We start from the raw sequence: 22,751 nt of genomic DNA, 5'->3' as shown, positions 1-22,751 counted from the left end.
TCCATGCTGACAGTGCGGAGCCTGCTTGGGATTCTGTCTCTCCCTCTCTCTCTGCCCCTTCACTGCTCACTCTCTCTCTCTTTCTCAAAATAAATAAATACTAAAAAACAAAAACCAAAAAGTTCCAACATTGCAGAAAATTCTACTTGACAGAGCTGCCTTAGATACTATTTTTTTTTATTTTTTTTAATGTTTATTTATTTTTGAGAGAGGCAGAGACAGAATGTGAGTGGGCTAGGGGCAGAAACAGAGGGAGACACAGAATTCAAAGCAGGCTCCAGGCTCCAAGCTGTCAGCACAGAGCCCGACGCAGGGCTCGAACTCACAAGCCGCCAGATCATGACCCAAGCCCAAGTCGGACACTCACCGACTGAGCCACCCAGGCATCCCAGAAACTATTCTTTTTATTACAACTCTAACTAGACTACAGATTCCTTGAGGACAGGAGCTGCGTCGTATTTATCTTGGTATCCTCAGTATATATAGCAAAGTACATGTTACACGCCAAGCATTCACTATACATCTAAATGAGCATCTCAAACATAGCAGACTACAGTCACTTCCTCCATCCCCAACATACATGTGTACACACACACACACACACACACCAATAACAAATAAGACATCCTTTCACCGTGGAGGATGGGGGTGGAAGGAAACACTATGTCCAGAGGAAAGAAGCTGAATTCTGGTCCTTGATGTGCTAGAACCCAACCATGAAATCTCGGGCAAATTACCTACTTTCTTCACCTACAAAAACTTAAAATTAAACTCTAAGTACCTTAAACTTTAATCATCTTCTATCAAAGAAAATCATGTATTCTATCCAAAACATTTTTACACATGTCAGAGAACACACCTGCTCAGACTGGTGAGGATCTCAAACAGAATCCATTTCTAAGTCTCAGGTTACCTTGATTCAAGTCACTTTTGGTCTTTAACTGATCATGTGGAATTTTTCACCTTTACTTTGGATATCAACTACAGAGTTAAACCTCAGGCTTAAAGACTGAGTTTCTTCCTTGTGTTAAAGCCAGAACTGGATACTCTGTCCATATCTGATCAGAGAGAACCAAGGGCAAGTTGCTTTAGTATCTGAATTTAACAAGAATTGTCCCATCAGTTTCCATATTAGCCTCAGCCTAAAAATTGACAGAAGAGTACAAAGTTCAACCAAGAGAATCTTTCTACAACAATCCTTATCCTGTAAAGAATATCACTATACACAATGTGTATATTTTCATTCAGTCCACATACTTCACCATACTTAACTGCTATTAAAAAAATTGTCCCCAAACCCCTTCATAATGACCTTCACACACATATTCACTCACTCCCTTTTATAAAGTTTACATGGCTTAAGGACCAGCCAAGAACAAATACAATCTGAATTACTACCCTGCCTTTCTTTAAAATCTGTAAATATGCTAGGCCATAGCAGCTCAGGCATTCTGCAATGAAAATATACTAAGTTACTAAAACCGGAAGGAAAAGCTATGTGCACGCGTGTATGAGAGAGAAGTGCTGGAGAGGGGACAAAGCATGGAAGATAGCCTAGGCAGAAGAACAGCCTGTGCAAAGATGACCCAGAAGTTAGAGACACTAGACCTGTGAGTACTGTACGCCCAGGAAAACTACAAACTAACAGCTTTGCATGAGATGTATACACTTTAAAGGCACAGCAACTCAGAAACCCTGCAAAGAAAGTCACCTTCCACCCCCAACTGGCTTTCACAAAGTGGAGTCGTCACTGGGCCCAAGGATAAGATGGATCTCTGCAAGTGGAACTTGCATTTTTAACAAACTCCCAGATGATTCTCCTACACAGTGAAACTGGAGACACAGTGCAATGTCTTCTGAGATGCAGGACTGCCCATCCAGCAGTTCCCAAAGTTTGCTACACACTGGAATCACACGTGGCTCCTTAAAAAATACTGACGTCTAGGTCCCCCCACGTCCACCACCCCCCCACCCCCCAATTCTGATTTAATGGCCTGGATGTGCTGCCTAAGCATCAGGAATCTTTAAAGGCTGCCCCAGGTGACTTTCACGTGCAGCAAAGTTGGAGAGCCACTGACCTAATTGTTAAGAACTTGAATCTGGAGTCAGGATGCCGGGATCCAAATCACCAGCTATGTGACCTTGGACAGGTAAGTCACCAAACCATTCAGAGCCTCAGTTGCATCGTCAGTAAAATGGGGATAAGAACCCTACCTTTACAGGGTTCTTGTGAAGTTAGACGTGGTGAACGTAATGGCCTGGCACAAGGCCTGGCGTACAGCGAGCGCTTAACCAGGGTAAGCTGTTTATTCTCGTTATTAACTCTTCCTCATCCGACTGTCACTGTGCAGCGGGCAGCATCGCCTCCACAGGGCGGCAGCAACTCGAGCAACCCTTCTGCTGGACCAAATTCCTCGCCGGAGTTGTCTAGCTCCGCTCCAGACCCGCCCCCTCCCCCAGGTTGCCAGGAGAGCGCATCGCCCGACCCGGGCAGCTCCCAAAGGCTAGACCCGGTTTGAACAGACCCGACACAAACCGCCGACTCGCCCCGGAGTCAGGGCCAGGCTCCGCCGGACCCCGCGGGTCCCCCGAAAAAGGCAGAGACGTGCTTCCGAAGGCAGGGCCCTCAGTGCACCCAGGCCCGAGAAACAGATTTCGCCGTCCCAGGACCGCCCGGAGGGGAGGGGAGGGGAGGGTCCGGCCGCGACGGGGAGGGCCGCTCGGTTACCTGAGGCGACGGGCGGGGCCCGCATCGCTGGGGCGGGCGCCGCCGCCGCCGCCGCCGGCCGCACTCGGCCTTCCGCCTCACGCCACCCGCGCCATAGTGCCGGCGCTTTCGCTGCCCTGGCCGGCTGTCCTTAGGCGGTCGGTCAGTCCACCCGTCAGCGGCTCTCCGAGGGCGCCCGGGGACGACGAAGGCCGGTCGGGCCGGCCGGCTGGGCTCTGCTCTGGCAACTTCCGACTGCCAGGGGCGGCAGCGTCAAATAACTCCCCGAACCGAGCGGGCCACCGCGCGTGCGCAGCGCGCCTGATCAGAGCCTTCTGCCGGTCCGAAGCGGCGGCGTCAAATAATTCCCAAGACACGGAGCCGGAAGCTGCGCGTGCGCAGCTATCCCAGATGGCCGCGCGGGGCATATTCCCTCCTCCCTTTCCGGAGCAAGTGGAGTGGGAGGAGTGAAGTGACGGCTGCGCCTACCTTATCCCAATGCCGCGGAGGGGGCGCTGCACCTGCGTCCCTGTGCATCAATCCCGACTTTGCGTGTTTTCTGTGCGGACAGAGGAAGGGGCTTCTCTGCAAGATTCTGGTTCCCACCCAGGTTCTAGGAGTTTCTCACATCCTACCATTACAGCACCCTTTCTTTGAAATGTTGCCCTTTCCCCGCTGCCCCTTTATTACCTGGGCATAGCATTAATTATGAGAAATGCCCTCAATTCCAGGCCAGGTGCAGATTACTAAAATGAATCAGACATCAGATTCAGAGCCTCTCGTTAAGGAGCTGCGTCTGATATAGGGGATAAGACATAAATAGTAATAATAATAGCAGGAGATACCGGTTTGAGCACCTACAGTGCACCACACATTTTGTAAACAGTTCCACTTTCAGTATTTTGGTTTCAGCTTCAACGAAGAAAGTAATAAGTAGCCTTAGAGAGGTACAGCTCAAGTGCCTTGGGAGTGTAAAGGGGGAAACTTGGGCTGAGAGAGAAGGGAGGCCCTGGCCTTGAGACTGCCCTTGATATTCAAAGAAGACAGGATCAGGATGTTGAGTAGTACTGAAGGCATGGTTGTTTGAAAAGAGCGGAAGAGAGCAGAGAAAATGCTGACTCCTCCTTACCTTCTGTTAGAAGAGACCACGGAGGAAGCACAAGGGAACTGATATTCTAATAAAAAGGATGAAAGAGAAGTGTTTCCTCAAGACCTTGCCCCCCCTCCCACCCCCACGCCAGGAAAGTTGTTAGAGGCAAGAGGAACAAGGAGAAAGAATGTTCCAGGATAGGAATGGGGTTATATCCAGGACACTTTGTTGATCAAAGCAATACACTTCAATTAAACACAGCGTGACAAATATCTTAAGAGGTTCATTCAATATCCCAACCTCTTATCCCTTGCCTTTCTAAACTACAGAGGCTGGAAAGCAAAGCCTAGAGTTCCCAACCTCCCTTGCAGCTAGGAGTGGCAACGAAACCAAGTTCTGGCCGATAAGATGGAGACAGAAGTCTGAAGGGAGATCCTCTCTTCCAGAATAAAAAGGAAGTCTTTGGAGACACCTGTGACCTTCCCCTTCCCCTGACTTCATTCATGGAATTGAGGCACGACACCTGGAGGTGCAGCAGTCATCTTGAGACCACGAGGAGGACTGTGCTAAGGAAGGTGGAACAGAAAGATAAAAGAAGCCTGGTTCTTGAGGATATACTCAAGCAGCCGCACAAACACTGGACTCCCTTCCTGCTTATGAGAGGGGGAAAATCTTATTTAGACCACAGTTTGTTGAGTTTTATGTTACTTTCAACCAAACACATTTCTAATATAAATACTGAATACCTCTAAGTGAAAGCTGTTGAGTGAAAGAATATATATTTCCATTAATTTTTTTTTAACATTTGTATTTTATTTTTGAGACAGAGAGAGACAGAGCATGAATGGGGGAGGGTCAGAGAGAGGGAGACACAGAATCTGAAGCAGGCTCCAGGCTCTGAGCCATCAGCACAGAGCCTGACGTGGGGCTTGAACTCATGAACCGCGAGATCATGACCTGAGCCGAAGTCGGCCGCTTTACCAACTGAGCCACCCAGGCGCCCCTATTTCCATTAATTTTAATGGGAAAAAATATGTTCAATTCCAACCCAAGATACCTAAATATTTTAACAGAAAAATAGATTAAAGGAATAATGCAAACAAAAATTACATAAGCAATAAATAATTTCAAGTTAAGAGTAGGGCTTTTACATAAAATACAAAGGGTAAGGACCATTGTACTGGTCAGGAAGATAAGATATAATATTAGGCAGGGGGTGGTGGAGAAAAGATGTAAGAGAGTCATTCCTCAAAAGTAACATATTTCTACACCTTTTTCTTTACCAGTTTTTTAAATGTTTGAGGGCTTCACTTAAATCAACGTAAAGTTATAGCGTGCACACACGCACAAACACCTGAGGCGGGGGGAAAAGACTAAACGTGAGAATACTTTGAAACATGTCAGGAAAGTATGCACACACAATAGACTGAAGAAACATGAAACGCTATACAGATGGAAACTTTATGGTTTCTCTAATTCACACTTGTTCCGCATCCTAATTTCTAACTAGAAGAGTAGAATAAATTGGGGGGATGTCTTCATCTGAAACTGTTATGTCAAAATATAATTTTGTATTGTGTTCTTATTTATTGTGTATTTTTTTTCTTTTTTTTTTAAATTTTTTTTTTCAACATTTATTTATTTTTTTTGGGACAGAGAGAGACAGAGCATGAACGGGGGAGGGGCAGAGAGAGAGGGAGACACAGAATCGGAAACAGGCTCCAGGCTCTGAGCCATCAGCCCAGAGCCCGACGCGGGGCTCGAACTCACGGACCGCGAGATCGTGACCTGGCTGAGGTCGGACGCTTAACCGACTGCGCCACCCAGGCGCCCCTGTGTATTTTTTTTTCAATGTTTATTTTATTTTTGGGACAGAGAGAGACAGAGCATGAACGGGGGAGGGGCAGAGAGAGAGGAAGACACAGAATCGGAAACAGGCTCCAGGCTCTGAGCCATCAGCCCAGAGCCTGACGCGGGGCTCGAACTCACGGACCGCGAGATCGTGACCTGGCTGAAGTCGGATGCTTAACCGACTGCGCCACCCAGGCGCCCCATACAGTTCTTACAATATAACCAACACTCTTCTCAGTAAAAAATGGGATCCATGTCCCCGTCCCCACCCCTTGAGTCTGGTTGTGACTGTTCTGGCCAATGTGGCAGAAGGAATACCATGTGTCTTCTGGGACTAGCTCATCAAGAGGATACAGCTTCCATTAGTTTACCCCCTTTTCTTTTCTTTTTTTTTTAATGTTAATTTTTGAGACAGAGAGAGACAGAGCATGAATGGGGGAGGGGCAGAGAGAGAGGGAGACACAGAATCGGAAGCAGGCTCCAGGCTCCGAGCCATCAGCCCAGAGCCCGACGCGGGGCTTGAACTCACGAACCGTGAGATCGTGACCTGAGCTGAAGTCGGATGCTCAACCGACTGAGCCACCCAGGCGCCCCAGTTTACCCCCTTTTCAAATGCTCGTCCTTGGAACCCAGTTACCATGTTGGTAGCAAGCCCAGGTCACATGAAAGGACCGTGTGGAAATGTTCCATCATCGCATATCTGGCAACATCAAATGGCCAGATATGTGAGTGAGGAAGCCTTCAGATGATTCCAGTCCCCAGGTTTCACATCAACCTACCTGACACTAAGCAGAGCAGAGAGAAGCTAAACCTACTGAGCCCAGCTCCAAGCGCAGATTCATGGGCAAAATAAATATTGTCATTATTTTAAACCACTAAGTTTGGGGAGTAAATTGTATGCGTTCGTGGCAATTAAAACACTTTCAAGGGTCATAATTGAGAAAAGTTTTAACAGATGTATAAGAGGTATCTCATCTGTAGCCATTTTTTTTTTCTTTTTCTTCCTTTTTAAAATGTATAGAATTAGCTTGGGGTAGATAATGATTGGGAAGATTCCCTTCTATTTCCCCTGAACTTAAAACAATACTGGCACAGTGTTGGTGCTCGATAAACATTTGTTGGATGGATATGTAGGTGGGTGTGGGGACAGTGGATGGATAGTGGATGGAAAATGCACTGGCTCAGCATCTAACCACTTTCTTGCTCTACTGTTAAGTCTTAGTGAATAATATCCAGTGATACCAAAGTATCATCATTACACCTAGGTAAGAGGTCCCCTGTCCCAGGGGCACCTGCGTGGCTCAGTTGGTTAAGGGACTGACTCTTGATTTCAGCTCAGGTCATGGTCTTATGGTTCATGGGTTCGAGCCCCACATTGGGCTCCACGCTGACAGTGCAGAGCCTGCTTGGGATCTCTCTCCCTCTCTCTCTGCCCCTCCCCTGCTCATTCTCTCTCTCTCTCTCTCTCTCTCTCTCTCTCTGTTTCAAAATAGATAAATAAACTTAAAAATAAAAGAGGTCCCCTGCCCCAGACCCTGTGCCTCAAGGAGTACTGCACTTTGGATCAGTATTCCTCGAATTTTTCCATGCACCCCTCCAAGGCATAATGTCATCTTGGTAGGGTGCTCCAATCCAGACCAGGTCCCATGTGGGTCCTGTTAGCTAGAAATTTCTACCTTCAAGTTTTCTAAGCCTCACTCCAGTGGTTGGGACCGGCCAGAGCCAGGGTGCCATCCAGGCAGGGCGATGCACTCCCAGACTAGGTCCATCCCCTGTCTTATTATTTATTTCCTCTCTTTGAAGAGCTCTTCAACCGTCTTTCTTACTACCTCCTCCTTTCACTTATGTGGGAGATTGACCAGATGCCTTGAAGAGCTCCAGGACTTACATATATGGAATCATTCTGGAGCCTCATGGCCAGTTCTGGTTCCAGGAGGACAGTCTGGCAACGAACTCACTCTTGCTAACTGGTGCAGAATTCCTTTCACCAGCTTGTGTGAAATTGGACTGCCAAAGTGTGTTGGCAGGCTGATTTTGGTGATTCTCAGTCACACTGAAACCAGGATGAGTTTAGGATTCTGAGCTACCAACAGTCCACTGAAGATGACTGGGCTTGAGTTGCATGATGTGGGTCCAAACGTTGGTTCACACTTCTCTGTTCAGACCATGATACCACTCGGACCTACTGCAGCCAGGGTGATGGGGGAGATGGGCAGCAGGGATCCTTTACTCTTTGCACTCTGTAGTCCCTTCCTCAGGTGGCTCTCAGGGCAGTTACCTACCCCCTCTGGTAGGAATTGTTGTGCCTATCTCCACCAACACGAGTACTAACATACCGAGCATTAAATAAATGTCTTAGAAAACTACAAAGTAAGTTATACTGCTTCAATACTAACAGGTTCCGGCGGGGGTGTGGGGGGTGGCGTCTGGGTGGCTCAGTCGTGGTTCAGCTTCTGACTTCAGCTCAGGTCATTATCTCACGGTCTGTGAGTTTGAGCCCCACATCAGGCTCTGCGCTGACAACTCAGAGCCTGGAGCCTGCTTCGGATTCTCTCTCTCTCTCTCTCTCTCTCTCTCTCTCTCTCTCTCTCTCCCCCTCCCCTGCTCAGGCTCTGTCTCTATCTCAAAAATAAATAAACATTTAAAAAAAATGCTGCCAGGGAATAAATCTGGTGTTCTGATTCCCTCATGGTTATGAAGGAATGCCAAAGACCAGAACGCTGGGGAGTTCTGGACCCTCTGAACTCCCGTCTACATAGGTCAATACAGGTAAGTCTCCCATATGATGGGTCACAAGCTCTCTTACTGGTAGGAACTTCCCAACAAAAGCATTCAAGGCTATATTTCTATGTACGGTTTTAGCTGCATTCCACAACTTTTGATATATAGGATTAGGATTTTCATTTCATTCAAGTCTAAGTATTCTCTCAAGTTTGTTTTATGTCTTTATGTTATAGTCACATATTGTAGTCTATATGATTCCAATGCACTGGTATGTGAGACTTGCTCTGCAGCATAAAACATGGTCAATATTTGTAAATGCTCCAAATGTGCTTGAGAAAAATATATGCTCTCTCACTGTTGGGCAAAGATTTCTAAACATGTTCTCTAAACTACGTATTACAATCAAGCCTGTATTGCAAAGACCAGAATCTTTGGAAAGGGAATAATGGTAACTTTACAGTGAAGTCTGGCAGTCACCCCTTAACCAAGTGATCAGGGTTAATATCGCTGGTGATGTCATGTAGATATCATATACCCCTGATACATGTTCAGAGAGGAACTTCACCTCTGTGATATTCTTCCCCGAAATTCTAGTCATGAGAAAACATCAGAAAAACCCAAACTGAGAGCCATTCTACAAAATGCTAACACTCTTCAAAGCCGTCAAGGTCAGGGCAAACAAGGAAAGATGGAGAATCTGTTTCAGATTAGAGGAGACGACGACCCATGATTACCATGATGACCACAGGTAATGTGGTGCTCTAGCTCAGATCCTGGCACAGAAAATGCACATTAGAGGCAAAGCTGGTGAAATCCAAAAACAGTCCGGAGTTCAGTTAATGGTAGTGTGCCAACATTAACTTCTTAATTTTAACAAATATACTGTGGCTGCATAAGGTGCCTATGGGGGAAGCTGGGGGAAGGGCATAAGGGAACTGTCTACCAGGTTTTTAACTTTTTTGTAAATCTAAGATTATTCCGGAAGAAAAGATTCATTTTTTATTTAAAAATTCTTTTAAGTTTATGTATTTATTTTGACAGAGAGAGGGAGAGCACAGGCAGGGGAGGGGCAGAGAGAGAGAGAGAGAGAGAGAGAGAGAGAGAGAGAGAGAATCCCAAGCAGGCCCCACACAGCTAGCACAGAGCCCGATGAGGGGCTCGAACTCACGAACCTTGAGATCGTGACCTGGCCGGAAACCAAGAGTCAGGTACTTAACCAACTGAGCCACTCAGGTGCCCCCAAAAGATTTATTTTTAAAACTCAAATCTGTTACTTGTGTTGTCCAACTTCTGGTAAAAATAAAGTCAGGGGGAAAATAAGGGGAGGGGTGTGTCTTTCTCTAAAAACTACTGTGGTGCCTTCACCCCCAAAGTTCCCGAGACAAGGAAACAAACGCAAAACTTGGCCATCTCCATATGCGCAGAAGAACCTGTAATAAATATTAACGGAGGTCAACAATTTAATAATGAATCAGGGCGTCTGCTACATAAAGTGTTCTCGTACATCTTGACCACATCCTTTCAAGGGAGGTAACGGAGGCCCAGAGAGGGTGAAGCTTGTCACCCGAGTCCCCTGGCTGGGTTGAACTGTGTGTGTGTGGCACAAACCCCATACTTTCACACTCACAGCAGGCTGCTGCCCCAGGCCTCAGGGCTGCCCGCCGTCCACACCGGCCATCTCTGAGCCCCCATATCCCCCACATTGCTTGTATACATGGACCACCCCTCCTTTGCCCAGTCAATTCTACTTCCTCCAGGAAACCTTCTCTGACCTCTCCCCGCCAGAGAATGGGGGACCTAGGCTACAGAAGCTTCTTTAAGAGTCAACAAGATGCAGCCGCCTTCCTGTAAAGGAGGCATCCTCAGAACACTCTTCTTACATGGAATTAGCCTTGAGCCCCTCATCACCTAGACCTATGTTGTCCATTAAGGTAGCCGCTAACCACTACTAAACATTCAAAAGGCACTTCACCTAAACCAAGATGTGCCACAGGCATAAAATATGCAGATTTTTGGGGGGTGGGAGGGAGGGGAGGGTGGGTGATGGGAGGAGGAGGGCACCTTTTGGGATGAGCAATGGGTGTTGTATGGAAACCAATTTGACAATAAACTTCATATATTGAAAAAAATATGCAGATTTCAAAGACTTAGTTTGGGGAAAAAGTGTAAAATATCTCATTAGTAGTTTTTTATATTGGTTATATATTGAAATGACAATATTTTCTTTTTTAAGTTTATGTTGAGAGCGAGTGGGGAGGGCAGAGGGAGAGGGAGAGAGAGAGAGAGAGAGAGAGAATCTCAAGCAGGCTCTGCACCATCAGCACAGACCCCAATGTGGGGCTCGAACTCACTGACCATGAGCTCATGACCTGAGCTGAAGTCAGACGCTTAACCGACTGAGCCACCCAGGTGCCCCTCCAATGACAGTATTTTCTAATGTAGTGGGTTAAATAAACTATATTACTAAAATGTATTTCATCTTCTTTTTATTTAAGTGGCCACTAGGAAAATTTTAAATTACTTATATAGGATGCACTACGTTTCTATTGGATAGTGCTGTTCTAGACTATAAGCTCCAGGAGGCCCCTCCTCTGCTTTAGATCAGAGCTGTATGTCCAGCTTACAGCGAGACTCAGCACACGGTGACTGGCCATAGATACCTGAGGTGTGAAGGAATAGAACTCACTATCTTATGTATGTGATCCTCTTGAGGGAAGAAATTTCTTATTCCTCACTGTGTCCCTATTCTCAGCACAGCAGCCTGACAAGTATTTTTTTGAATGGACAAGTGAACTTGATTCTTCCAGCTTCTGTGCTCCCGGCTTGATTCAGCTATATAACTCCCACCAGCTGCTTCATCAGGGCCTCTGTGACCAAGCACCTATTTTCTGATGGGATCATGGCTCTTCCTGACCCTAATCCTGGTTCTTGGGCCGCTTTGGTAACACTCGGGGAAGGTTTCCTTAAGCTCGGGAGACCTAGGATGATGACTCTGTTTCAGACGCAACAGTAAAGAAGGAGACAGTTGATATTTTGGTGTTGGCTGAAATATGCCTATTGTCTCTCTCCACGTCAGGTTCACAAGTTCAAGACTAAAGATTGTTGAATTAGATGGGGAGTATTTTAGGAAAGCTGGAAACCAGGCAACGTGAAGCAGATGGACAGAATAGTAAAGTACCCTAATTTCCAGTTTTCCAGTACAAACAAGCATCTGACAACCTCAGATGCGCATGCTATTTATGAAATCGGCCTGCAACATTTTTCACTACTTACTATGCCAATGCGAAACGAGCTGAGCCACTCACTAGAAGTAAGACAGGTCCCTTCGTTTCTCTGAGCCTTGGTTTCCTCCCTTATAAAATGGAAGGTAATTAAATCTACCTCACTGGGCTGTTGCGAAGATGAAATGAGATAATTATATAGACGGGCTTACTTAGTACAGCGCGTGGCATGCAATCCAAGTTCAATCAGTGGGGGTGGTGATTACCACCAAGTCCTACAGGGATATCTGCAAATGAGCAAAGAGGACAGTATTTATGGTGTCACGTTGACAGATGAGTCTATCATAATGACATATTTGTTCTTCATGCTAACTAGCAACATGCAAGACGTGCTCATCAAATAAAAATAGCTGATATTTATCGAGCGCACACTATGAGGCAGGTACTGTGCTATGCATTCAACATGCATCATCTTATTTAACCCTAACTATTGGGGGTAGGTGCACAGGGTCAAATCACAGAGCCAGAAACTGAGGCCCAAGGAGGCAAAATAACAGGCTCCAGGCCCCCACGGCGATTGAGGGACAATGCGCTAATTCAACAGGCTCTAAATGATTTCATCAGGCTGCTTCCTAATGCGGGTGTAGTTAGGTATCCTGGTGACACGGTGTTTGTAATCACGGGGACAGAGAGGTCTCCATGAGCCCTTTCTGGTGCACACGGTCAAGACCACGATTGGCCTCATTCCACATCCTTGATTGCTGATTGAGCTGCTTGTGTATGTCAGGCACTGAACTGGTAAGTAACACCCTTGAGGCTGTTAGGTGCAGAGACTCGTCTGGCTCTCCTGGCAAAGGCACAGTGGTGGTCAATGTAAGGTCTCTGGTAAGAAAAATAGGAAGACAGGAGTCTTGGTCACTTGGCCATGCCTTGCAAAAATTCAGGGACAGCTGAACCCCAGGCCTTCTGGAACATTAACGTGGTTTGGAGATTGGAGTATCGTTCTTCCCCATAAGCGTTCTAGAAATGGCTCCCTCCCTCGCAACGGGAGCTTAGTGCTCTGCACTTTTGGATTCTGTGGTTAAAGGGACTCAATTCCTGTCTCTTCCTGTTTCTGCAACCGACTACTCTGGCTCTTCACATACTCATCACATTTCCCCAGAGGAAAACCTGTTCTTAGTACTATAAACCAAGGTCACGGGTTAGCACTTCCTGTCGGGTGCTTCCCTAATCCACTGAGCTGTGGGTGGGAGGGCGACAGGGCTAGAGTTGGCAGGTGTAGAGCCTGCCCTCAAGACAGGCACAGCCTCCATTGCAGCCACTCATAATCAGGTACGGCACTGCAGCAGCCTCATTGGCTGGTTCCTGGGCCTGGTACCCCAAAGTTTCCTGACACCCCATCCATGCTGTGAGGGAGGCAGGCAGGCTGCTATGAACACCCAGAGGTGAGAGGCCCTCCCTAGACTCAAATGACACCTCCCGGGTGAGGCCTTCCCCATCCACTCAGTTTCAAATGCTGCTCTTCCTCTTGCCCCAGACTTCCTGTTCGTTTCCCTGCTGTATTATTCTTTCGCTCAGCCCTTCTCCAGCAAACTACACAGTTTAGAACGTTGTTTATGGTCTGTCTCAGTCCTCTGAAATGAAAGGACCATGAAGGCAGGGGGTTGCTTTTTTGCTTCTCTCGTAGCCCAGTTCCGAGAATCGTGCCTCCCACGGTGGACACTTGGTATGAATGAAAGGCGGGGCAGACAATCCACTCTGGCTGGAGGTTTAGCCAAGGAAGGCTTCTTGAAAGAAGTGACGCAAGCTGAGTCAGGCCAGCATCTGAAACGGGGGGTGCATCCCAAGCAGGCAGGCCGGGAAAAGGGGAGCACGTTCGGGAACCTTCAGTAGTCGCATGGCTGGGGCCTTACGGTGCTGGTGCGGTGTGGCGTGTGACAGGAGGGTGGACAGGCATGCCATGGGCAGTGAGGAGGGTCCCTCATGTACCCTGGAGGATGGGCAGTCTCCGCTAGGGCTGAGGGTCAGGTGGGGCAAGGGTTGCAGAGGGCGGGGGAGGGCAGACAGAAGAGGCTGGGCCGGGGGTGAGGGTGATTTACAGTTTGAAAGTAAACGAGTTATTTTTCGAGAAGAGCTGTGCTCTGAGCGTATCCTGTGCCTGACACGGCAGTACGTGCTTCCAGCGTGCTAGCTCCCTGACCCCACATCCCGTCGTGGTACTAGGGTGCAAAGGATGAATGGGCCTTCCACAGCCTGACCCGTGGGGCTTACTGGGGAGGAAATTTTGGTGACCTGGGCCAAGCCAGTCAGTGATCATGCCTCTAGAGTCCCAAGACTCCTCTCCCTTGACCATTTCAGCAACCAAGGCGACGTCACCTCTTCCCTCCTTCCCAAACACTCTGTCACTGCCCCCTCCTACAATGGCAGCAGAGATCCCCCAGGCCATAGGACAGAGGTGCAGGGCAGGGGGTGGGGGTGGGGGTGTAGGGAGTTAAGAAAACAAACAGAATAAAGAAGGGTCTGCTACTGAACGCGGACAGGAATCTGCTACCGAACCTGAGAGGAAACTACTTGGCAACGAAGGGCCAGTCAGTATTACGGAAAGACGTCTACAGAGATCAAGGCCACAACCAACAGTTAGACGTCACTGAAAAGGAAGGAACTTTGGCCCAGCTGGGGAAAATGCATTCATTTTTCACTAGAGGGCCAGGGGAACGGTTGGAGGACACTGGCCCAGAAAGAAGGGGAGTAGGAAGGAGGGGGCTCTTCAAGAGAAATAATGGGTGATGACAGGCCCTTGGGTAGGAATTGAGGAGAGGGGCGAGGCAGAAATAAGGATTTCTGCCCAAACTGGTGGGGAGAGTAGATTCTTTAGCCCCCAAGAATGCCTCCTGTTGACTGAGGCCATCAAGGCCTTGAACTTACAAAGGTAGGCCTGACCACCTGGGTTTGACCTCAGCCCCCATCAAAGTGATTTCAATTTCCATGGAAGGAATGGACAATCAGCCCCTCCCTCTCTACCTTTGGGAGAGCTCCTCTGTGTGGACCTACCCACAGGTGGTGAGGTGCAGGCGTGCTTAGCACACCACTGCCATTACTTCACCGAACAGAACTCTCAAAGGCCAAACCTGCTTTGTGGGAACAGTAACAGAAATCCCGACACCTGGCTTTTGCCTACCCCAGCCCCAGAGTTCTCCAAGGGATGGTGTTCCTCGTCCACGCCATGCCTACCCCTGCTTAGAACCATCCCCTGAAATTCCCCCGGGGAACCCTCCTCCCCAGAGCTCAGAGCACTCCTGCCTCCTCTGTCTCTATGTCCACTTCACTGTCATCCTCTTTTCCAAAGCCCTGGCCCAGACATCCTTCAGCCAATGACTCTAACATTTCCCTTTTCTCCCAAACCTGAGCCCCCCCAGAAACACTTGGGATTGTTCAACCCCTACTTCAATTCCTACATCCCAACTCCTAACCCCTAAGTTGAGCCTTAGGAGTGCATTAAATGGAACATTTCAGTGAGTAAAAAATGGAAGATCTGCTTGTGACCCACTTTCTGTATACCTACCTTGCTGGCACATGGAGGTATGAATTTATTATTTTTAAAAATTTTTTAATTTTATTTTTGAGAGGTAGAGAGATAGAGTACGAGCAGGGGAGGGGCAGAGACAGAGGGAGACACAGAATCTGAAGCAGGCTCCAGGCTCTGAGCTGTCAGCACAGAGCCTGACGCAGGGCTCGAACTCAAGAACCACGATATCATGACCTGAGCCAAAGCCGGATGCTCAACCGACGGAGCCACCCAGGCGCCCCTGGAGGTATGGGTTTTAAAAGAGAAGCAAAACAAAACGAGGAGGGCAGTTTTAAGATTTATTGGGTGGGTGAGAGGACAAGGATGCACAGTGCAGAAAACTCTTGGTTGTAAAAAGTTACAGGAGGAATAGGCAGGGGCACGTGGAGCCTGCTGGACACCTGGCTCAGGTGGAAGGGAACCAGTCTTCCTGGTCCCAGGTGCTGTGTGACACCTGCTGGGGGAGCGGCAGAGCCAGCTGAAGTCTCTAGCTCTGGACCTCAAGTCTCCAGGGTCCCAGGACTTTCCCTCTGGCCTGCTCACGCAGAGAGAAAAGTCCCTCCAGGCTGTGCTGAGGCAACAGGATAAGAAGGTCTGGCCATGGTTCACGTGGCGACATCATTCTTCACTCTGCCAGTGTCCATGATCAACTCCGAAATAATCTAAGGCAGAAAAGTCCAATGAGACCAAGTGCTTGGAACTTCTGTATCACTAACACAGGCCAACTTAGCCCCTTGGCATTAACTCACCATGAAGAGGTCCCTCCAGGGCAGCTGGGACCCAGGTCATCCTGAGAGGACCAATGCTCCATCTCCTTAAGGATTCTTCCAACAATCTCTAGATCCGAGGCAGCATCCCTAGGGTGAAGAGCAGAGGGTCACAACATGCGTTTGGTTTCCAATGTTATCTCTCAACTGTCTTCAAGCTGCTATCAGTGAGAATGCCCCCATTCATCAGGGACGGGCCGCCAGTTTTGTTTCACACCAAACACAGCTCAAAAATGAATCTCAATGTTCCCAGAGAAGGGTCAAAATGAAACGATCTCTTAACAATTGGGCCTTGGCAGGGCAAGAGCAGATATAGTAATTGGTAGAGAGGTGGCTGGAGGGCTCAAGCTCAGAGGCTCCTCCCACTGAGCCCCCATCCCCCATGTTGGGAGTGAAGGCCACCACCGCAGCCTCTCTCCACTGTCTATTACATCCCTGCACATCTGTCTCCCAAGTGCTTGTGCTCATCCCTGCGTCAAACTCCTTCTCGGGTTGCTCCCCCCACCACCCAATACCTTTCTATTTCCCATCACGTTCCACCCCTTCAAAGGTGTGCACAGGGCCACCATATCCAAAAAGAGACTTCCCTTTGAAAACGTTATGGCAATCAGTATAAACCACCCGGTATCGCGTAACGTCATCATGCAGAATTCATCCTGGCTCCTTAAACCCCAGAAAGTTGTGAAACCTCGACACCGACATAGCCCGTTTTCCCGTAACAGGAGGCCAAGCTGAGAAAGGCCAAGCTCAAGTCTCCCGTCATTGACTCTCACACAGCAGCCCTCAATGCCTGAGACCACACAGCACTAGCTGGGGGAGAAGCAGGAGTGTGCGAAAGCGCCAGCATTTGAAAGGGATGGGAGCAGACCCTCCAAACACGGGAAACTGCTTTCAACAATTCCTCTCCCTGCATTATCAATGACCAGAGCACAGACAGCCCGTGATCGCTTCTGAATGCAGGTGCATGCAAGGGTAGAGAGAGAGAGAGAGAGACCTAGGAAGGGGAGCAGGTGCTACTGGCCTGTGGAATAGGTGGAATCTGGGAAAACCACCCAAGCACAGGACCCCGTGAGTGGCCACTCTTTCTTGCAAAAGCCCCATAGAACCTCCCTGCCAAGTGGAATCAAAGAAAAGTCACTTTGGACACAAACACTGGGAAAATATTAGGGTTGGAAACGATAGGGATCCTGTGGTTTTAAGCAGCACAGAAGTCACTACTATCATAAGTTTGTTTTAAATGAAGAGAATAAGGTTCTGAATAGATCACTGACTTAGAGAGCAGCAGAAGGGGATTCAAACCCAGGGGACGGGAGACTCTGATGCATGGGTCCACTCGTTTCCCATTGAAAACATGCTTCTGCCGTCACTCCAGGGAGGGAAGGTAGATACCCCAGAGAGCTCTCATCACCCAGTGAGACTCTGGAGGCCTTTCCTCTGCAGCAGCCACTGAAGACATGTCAGGGACCAGATGTGATCTAGGTTACCTGGGGCTGAGGTGGGGAACAGATCTGAGGACTCATGGACATTACCTTCTCACTTCTCAGCTCCCCTATACCTTCTTAGGAAGCCCCTAGGAACCCCCACATGATGGTACCAGATGCAAGGAACCAACACTCCAGAGAACAAACCAGAGATCTTACCTCAAGGACACTGGGGTCTAGAATGTTCCTGATAGAACTCCCATGATGTCTCTCCACACAGTGGGCTCATCTGCAATAGACAAGAACCCAAGAATGGGCCCCCAACATGTCCCTGCTCACACCAGGGCAGGGCAGGGCAAGCATCAGGAAAGGTCTCAGCACAGTAGTTAGCAGATAGTAAAGTAAGCATTTGACAAAGATCGGCTGTTATTATTTCCTAAACAGACATGCTATTTCCTCACAGAGAAGACAGCAGTTAACCCTACTATCCTAGGAGGAGACAGTGCTTGGTCTATGACAGGGTGGCCAATGCCGATTAATGCATAATTAACCAGTGAGAGGCTGGAAAGGACGCCAATGCCGGATTTATGGGAGTGCCGTGGCTGTCTGACAACAACTATGCTGGGCCTCGAGGAGAACTCAAGTGACACATATAGCCTGGTTCCCAACAGCAGGGGCAGAAGTGAAAGCTCCAACAGTGACCCTGACGTATACACAACTGCCCCGAGGGCCCTGAGGGCCCAAGGTGTCTACAGAGAAGAAGGGATGTGGGAAAACTCCTGGAAGGCGTGGACGTGGAGCCTCCAAACACAGGACAACTCTTTCCCTGAATCCTCTGCCTGAATTACCAGTGAGCCCGACATTGGCACCAAGTGACATCTAAAAGTGGGTAGGAAAGAGGAAGTGCAGGAAAGCCCCAGGTTTGGAAGGGACAGGAGTGGACGTTCCCAAGATGGGGAAACGCTTTTAGCAATTCCCTTCCCTGCACTATCACTGACCTGGACACAGGCAGCCCATGTCAGTAGCCTATGTTCCCAGGCAGAGGAGAGCTGCCCAGCCAAGCCCAGGACCCTGAGCGCCATCACCATCTCATGTAAAGACGCCATCTCCCGTCATCAAGAGGGGGCACGTGAAGACCAACTCGCGGCAAAAACGCCTACATTGTTTAGTCCCCCACAGATACAGACAGACGATCTACTACGGGCCACCAACCGTGGGCTCAAAGACAAAGAACACAGACAAGACTTCTGTCCTCCCAGAGCTCTGGCAGTTTCCCCACTTAAAACACAGCGGAGCTCAGAAGGCACCTCTAGCCAAGGTGATGCGCTCGCCACAGGCTGAGGCAGGATCTGAACCCAGACCTCTCTGGCCCCCAGACACACCCCCATCCACCACACCAGGCCTCCTCGGGGCTTTCTCAGAACCCGCAGGAGCTCCAGGACGCCCCCCCCCCCCAAACCCCCCACCATGGTGTGGCAAGAAGGCAACGAGTCCCCTGCTCAAGGATCCTGAGCAGCAGCACTTACCCAGGCCTCACCCCCCGGACACCGCGGGGGCACATCCGGCGCTGCGGCTCAGGGTCCTGCAGCAAAGAAGGGGGCGCTGCCTGACGCACAGCCCCCAAAGCCGTCCAACGGAGACTTTCCATCTGCTTCCAACAGAGCCCCAGAGCCCGCAACGCCTACGCAGGAGACAGCACCGGGAAGGGGCTTTAGTGCAAAACAAAGACACCGGAATCGGCCTCTGCCGCCCTGGGGCCCCGCGAGCGCCCCCAATTGAAAACTCACGCAACCGCTCTGCACAACGGGCGTTTTAACGCTTTCTCTTAAAGGCTGTTTGTTGACAAGAAAACGGGTTAACGCTCACATGGTCACTTCGTGGGCAACCGATGAAGCGCTTTGGGGGATTCGAGGCCCAGAGCCGGAGGTGGGTGTGTGCGTGAAAATCACGCGGCCCCGGGAGCTCTTCAGGCCCGGGGCCACACGGGGCTCCGCACCACTGGCGGCGGCACTCGGCCCGCGCGTCGCCGGACCCGCTTCTGGTAGTTGGCGGGACACGAGTCTTCCCCGCGCGCGGGGGATCAGACCAGGAGTCCCATTCTCGGGGACACGCATCCCGAGAGGTCCGCAGCCGGCGGAGGGGCTGGGCCGGGACCCAGGAGCGGGGCCTGAAATCGGGGCTGACCTCCGCCGGCTCTCCCCGTCCCCTCGGGCCTCAGTTTCTCCTCCTGTCGGGGGGCGGGGGGAGATGATGCACCAGCCTTGGGAGGCCGCGGGGGGGGTTTCCTGTGCATCGCGGCCCCGCAGCGACTCACCCGGGGAGCCGGGCCTGTCACCGGCAGGGTCAGAGGGGACGGCGCGAGACGGTGCGGCACGCCTCGGAATCGTTCAGGACTATTTGGGACAGCAGCCACTGCCGCAGGAAACTGCTACACCCGGACCGCGCCGGCGGAAATGCAGCTCGACGGCGGGCTGCGCCCTAGAGAGCCATCTCCCGGGCTGAACGCGCGCGCGCTGCCTCTTATCGCCCCCTGGTGGATAGGAGGTCAATATCTGACCCGCCAAGTATCCAACCCTTCACTTTCCCATTGCCGCATCCATCCATCCATCCATCCATCCATCCATCCATCCATTTACCCCTAAGAGAAAATAGTTAGAGGGCACCAACTTTCTCATCCATCCCTCCACCTACGCACTCATCCATTCATCCATCTAGATGTTCATCTAGACTCCCATCCGCACAGAAAAAATATACTGAGCGGCTACTTCATGTTAGGGACTGGGCTAAGCACTGGACATGTATTGCAGAAGACAGGGTTCTGATATATTTTGTTGCTGGTATATTCTTGTGGAGATAATGAATCAGCAAATGCAATAATTTAAAATCATGACAAGTGCTACAAAGGAAGTGGGCATGGTGGTATAATAGTGGAGACCTACTTAGCCAGGGCCGACAGCAACGGCCTGCCCGAGGAAATGGTGTAACAGTGTTTTTCATAGCATGCTGTCACTGCAATGCCCCATCCCATCAACGCTACAGATGACAGCTACAACCATAATATCAACTAATAATGACTAAGTGTTGAATGCACCCAATATTCCAGGCATTTTGATTCGTTTAATCACGTCAATCATATAAGATAAACCCTACTATTATTAATTTTGCCGATGAGGAAACAAAAGCTCAGAAAGTTTAATTCATGTATACAAGATCACGCAGTTAACGTGTTAAGAAGTGTGCATGATCTGAGAATGAACCCTACTTGTGAGCTAACCGGTTAGCCTGTGGTTTGGTAGGTGCTGGCAGAGGACAGAAAATTCCTGAGGCAGTCTGAGGACCTTATTACTGTGGCAAAGCAGAGAGGGCTTTAAGTTTCTTGATGTTGTTGGTTCCCATGCCTCCGAGGTCCCATGGAGTGGTGCAGGGCCCATGATGGCTGCCTGGACACACAATGCGTTACAGCGTTACAAAAGAGGAACACTGAGCTTGGGGGATTTGCCACTTGGAGCAAACAGAAGTAAGCCTGCTTTTAGTGTGGGAGGAGACTTTATCTCATCCTTCAAGGTTTGCTCACTGCAAAACACAGCTCTAAGAAAGGGCCTGGGGAAAAAGGAGTCACCGGCCTTGCATTGTTCGCATGCCCACAGGGCCCGTGGCAAATTGCTTCTCCTAAACAGAAGATATCAGAGTCACAATTCAAACCCAGAAATCAATCTAAGAGCAATTTAATAGGTGCTTAAAAATGTGTTTGGTAATATTTAATTTCTCTTTTTTTGGTAATACTTCATTTCTATTCCTGATCAGAAAAGTATATTTCGGCATACTTGGATTAAACGAATGCTTTCCTCATGTGATACAGACCATGACCAGCCAACAACATTACATTTCAATGCCTACATTTAGAGGTATTCTTGGAAAAACTAGGACCAACAAATTGCCTATTTTCATGAGAATCTGGATATTAAGTGGCTGGGCTATCCAGAGTTTGGACCTAGTCACTCTTTCTCCCTGGTTTTCTTGTGGCACTCTTCCTGTTGAATTCAGTCGAGTTGTAAATGTCACTTATGGTGTCCTGCCCTCCGCTGACAAAAAACTGGATGTGAGACCCAAGCTGGGTAGGTCATACTTTCTTCCTTGATTTTGCATGGTGAATGTGAGGAAGTATGGATCCAAAAGCATCTGTGGAACCATGAATAGAGTTATCCCTCTATTAATTTCCAAAAAGGTGGCTTCTTGGAAATGATATGCTTTGGTAGGGTATTGAAGGGCTCACGTAGAAAGGGAGAACAGGAAATTCGGGGAAAGGGAGGAAGAAGAATCTGAAGCTGAAGTCGGGGAAGGGGCAGAGGAATAGTATGCGAAGTAGTTAGTGTTGTGCCCAGAATTCGTGATCCCCAAAGACCACCAGGGAGCCGAGTCCGATGCAAAAGCAAAAGAGCCTTTATTCGAGCTAGCTCGAGCTCAGTCCCCTACCTGCACCGACGCAGCGGTGAGATACCAGGGAGAGAGAGTTTCAAAAGCACAAAGATTTTATAGGGGTCTAGGGGCAGCCGATTGGCTGGGAAAGGGGCGTGGCCTCGGCCGATTGGCTGGGGAAGGGGCGTGTTTTGATCAGGAAGCTTGAATGGGTGAGCGGGAGGTCACTCAAAGGGAGGAGGCGTGGTCTAGGTGAAGGACACAGAACAAGATGGAGCCAGCCGGCGTAGGCCCGCCCTTTCAGTTAGGAACTGGATGGGGTCTTACCTCGACATCTCACTGCATGGCCTGTAACAAATGAGCTTTATTTTTTATTATATTTATTTATGTATGTATTTATTTATTTAAAACACTTTTTTAATGTTTATTCATTTTTGAAAGACAGAGAGAGACAGAGCACAAGCAGGGGTGGGGCGGAGAGAGAGGGGGACACAGAATCGGAAGCAGGCTCCAGGCTCTGAGCTGTCAGCACAGAGCCCGACGTGGGGCTCGAACTCACAAACCGTGAGATCATGACCTGAGCCGAAGTTGGATGCTCAACCGACTGAACCACCCAGGCGCCCCAATTAATTTTATTTTTTTCATGTTTATTTATTTTTGAGAGACAGAGAGAGAGAGAGAATGCGCATGCTCATGAACAAAGGAGGGGCAGAGAGGGGGAGGACAGAGAATCCTAAGCAGGTTCCACATTGTCAGCGCAGAGCCCGGTGCAGGGCTTCAACTCACGAACCATGAGATCATGACCTGAGCTGAAACCCAGAGTGAGATGCTTAGCTGACTGAGCCACCCAGGTATGCCAATAGATGAGCTTTAAATGTTGACACAGGAAAAGAGAAATCCTCATTCTTGCTATGAAAGAGGGACTCACTTAATTCTAAAATGCAAGAAGAATTCCATCTGTCTGCTCATAGCACTGGAGGCGTTAGAAA

At 49.1% G+C, this 22,751-nt stretch overlaps 1 protein-coding gene, 1 long non-coding RNA gene and 2 other non-coding genes across 10 annotated transcripts in view; all 4 read right to left on the bottom strand.

The window, feature by feature from the left end:
- The window catches only part of RALGAPB (Ral GTPase activating protein non-catalytic subunit beta), an 89,295-nt gene extending 86,274 nt beyond the window's left edge, over positions 1-3,021 (bottom strand). For 5 of the 7 annotated variants that reach the window (XM_086702176.1, XM_086702179.1, XM_086702177.1 and 2 more), the window contains exon 1: positions 2,729-3,021. The gene's annotated coding sequence lies outside the window, so the exon portion shown is untranslated. The remainder of the gene's footprint in view (positions 1-2,728) is intronic. The other 2 variants (XM_086702182.1, XM_025931849.2) reach the window with 1 other exon arrangement.
- Positions 3,022-15,443: 12,422 nt separating this feature from the next.
- Positions 15,444-19,803, bottom strand: LOC112869341 (uncharacterized). Its single transcript, XR_015249458.1, has 5 exons — positions 19,661-19,803; positions 18,873-19,027; positions 17,566-17,635; positions 15,908-16,015; positions 15,444-15,820 (listed from the first exon to the last, which is right to left on the bottom strand). It is a non-coding gene; the product is annotated as an uncharacterized LOC112869341 (long non-coding RNA).
- LOC112869738 (small nucleolar RNA SNORA71) lies at positions 16,754-16,887 on the bottom strand. Its single transcript, XR_003224397.1, has one exon. It is a non-coding gene; the product is annotated as a small nucleolar RNA SNORA71 (small nucleolar RNA).
- LOC112869740 (small nucleolar RNA SNORA71) lies at positions 18,251-18,386 on the bottom strand. Its single transcript, XR_003224399.1, has one exon. It is a non-coding gene; the product is annotated as a small nucleolar RNA SNORA71 (small nucleolar RNA).
- Positions 19,804-22,751: the final 2,948 nt, after the last annotated feature.

This window comes from Puma concolor, chromosome A3, assembly GCF_028749965.1.
Source record: "Puma concolor isolate L17-30 chromosome A3, mPumCon1.1.hap2, whole genome shotgun sequence".
Classification (NCBI taxonomy): Eukaryota; Metazoa; Chordata; class Mammalia; order Carnivora; family Felidae; genus Puma; species Puma concolor.
Note: the sequence above shows the minus strand (reverse complement) of the source record. Positions and strands in the feature narration are given on the sequence as shown.